Source organism: Dinoponera quadriceps, unplaced genomic scaffold (genome assembly GCF_001313825.1).
Source record: "Dinoponera quadriceps isolate SergipeBrazil2010 unplaced genomic scaffold, ASM131382v1 scaffold527, whole genome shotgun sequence".
NCBI lineage: Eukaryota > Metazoa > Arthropoda > Insecta > Hymenoptera > Formicidae > Dinoponera > Dinoponera quadriceps.
This window is the reverse complement of record NW_014554625.1, coordinates 60455-62878: the sequence shown is the minus strand read 5'-3', so window position 1 is coordinate 62878 and position 2424 is coordinate 60455.

Here is a 2424-nt window from a genome sequence, read left to right as displayed (position 1 = left end):
TGAAGGTCGACCTGAGCGTGGCTCGTCTTCAAGGTTAAACTGTCTGCGGTGAAATTTCGCAAACCATTTTTCCACGGTTCGTTTAGCTAGTGCTTGATTTTGATAAACCTCTTGAATGTTTTTTACGGCTGCTGCAACGTTTATTCCTTTCCGAAACTCGTAAAGCATAACATGCCGTAAATGCACCTTTTTGACACTCATTTTGAAAGTAATCTTTCTCGAAGCAGTTCGTATCTACACAAATTCTTTTGTTTGAAATGAACGCTGCACACGTCACTTTTCCAACGATATGTCTTACAGAGATGGGGGTATTAATGACAAAACTTTACGCCGCTTCTAATGCCATCTATTGCACCTCCGCACGAACTTTTGCACTCACCCAATAGTAGTCTACGTTCGTATGTAAGAAGCGCTTCCTTCTACAAACTGTTCAAGTTTAGCTCACTGTTTTGCCCACCTCGCGTGCTCTTCATGTAAAAATATACTTACTGCATTCTGATATTCACTACCATACCGAAAATCTAGAGCATGTTATTTAAACTAAATTTTTAGTACTGGTAGTCTGGGAAAAATGATTAAATAAGATTACATATAATTATATAAAATCATATATGAATTTTGATCATATATGGGCTTACATATGAGGATTGTCTGAAAAGTTTTGAATCTCAATATAGAAATGGTGTTCCTGGTCCAAATTATTCTGGTATTACAATCGTATATGCTTTGAAATGTATCTGTGAAATTTAAGCCATTTTGGACGCTCAATTGTTGTTTGTTAGTCGATATCAATGTAAAAATTGAGAAAATAAAGAAAAAAGAATGTAGAATGATTTTGACAAGTAACGCCATCTTCATGTTAAGGCTTAAACTTTTCAAGTTACCCTCGTATATGATCATATACCAGGTGTAGAAGTATGAAACCGGAATTTCCCTATAGATGGTGCTAGCCATCAGTTTAGGGACCGTAAGACCGCTTCTGCAGCGCCATCATCTCCCTCTAATATTAGTAATACAAATAAGTTTCCGCCGTTTTCAAAAGATGGTTTCACCGACAAGATTACTTTGAAATCGTCAGATGTAAAACATCATATAGAAAGTTTAGACACCTGGCAACAACATAACTTTAAAATACTATTGACTTCGTATTGGCAGTATACGTTTTTTTCGTTCGAAAATGTCGAGTTTTGTACCGAATAAGCGTCATTTGCGGGAAGTTTTGATTTATTTCTTGCATTTAAAGAAATCTGCTGCTGAGGCGCATCGGTCGCTTGTAGAAGTTTACGGTGATGCTGCTTTAAGTGAGAGAAGTTGTCGTGAGTGGTTTCAAAAGTTTAAAAACAGCGAGTTTGACGTGGAAGATAAAGAATGCGAAAGAAGGCCAGTAAAGTTTGAAGACGCTGAGTTAGAGGCATTATTGGACCAAGACTCATGCCAAACTCAAGAGCAGCTCGCAGAAAACTTGGGAGTGACTCAACAAGCGATTTCAAACCGTTTCAAGACCATTGGTATGGTATAAAAGCAAGGAAATTGGGTTCCGTATGAACTCAAACCCAGAAACGTCGAACGCCGTCTTTTCACGTGCGAACAACTTCTCCAAAGACAAAATCGAAAAGGTTTTTGCATCGAATAGTGACGAGGGATGAAAAGTGGATCCACTACGACAACCCAAAGCGTAGGAAATCGTGGGGTAAGCCCGGCCATGCACCAACTTCAACGGCCAAACCGAATATTCATAGCAAGAAGCTAATGTTGTGCATCTGGTGGAATCAGCTCGGAGTAATCTATTACGAGCTACTCCAGCCTGACGAAACTATCACTGGAGAACGTTATCAACAGCAACTGATGCAATTAAGCCAAGAATTGAAGCTTAAATGCCCCCAATATGCCAAAAGACATGACAAAATGATTTTTTAGCACAACAACGTTTGGCCACATGTTGCAAAAGTCGTCAAGGATACTTTGGAAGCTTTANGAAGTGCTGCTCGACCAGACATTGCTCCTTCGGACTACCACTTGTTCCGGTCGATGGCTCACGCCCTGGTCGAGCAGCACTTCACTTCTTACGAAGAAGCCAAAAATTGGGTCGATTCATGGGTAGCCTCAAAAGATAAAGAGTTTATTCGACGTGGCATCCGAATGCTGCTAGAAAGATGGCAAAAAGTAGTAGCTAGTGACGGACAATATTTTGAATAAAATGTAATTTATAGTTTTTTACAATAAATTGATAATTTTTATTAAAAAACGGCGGAAACTTATTTGTATTACCAATAGCTGACGAAGATTTTCAACACACAACAACCCAAGTTCCATACAGCGGTACATTTCTCTATAACCTTAAACATGTCGAGTTTTGTGCCTACAAACTACGATTTGCGGACAGCATTGGTTTTTTGTTATCATTTGAAGAAAACTGCTGCGCAT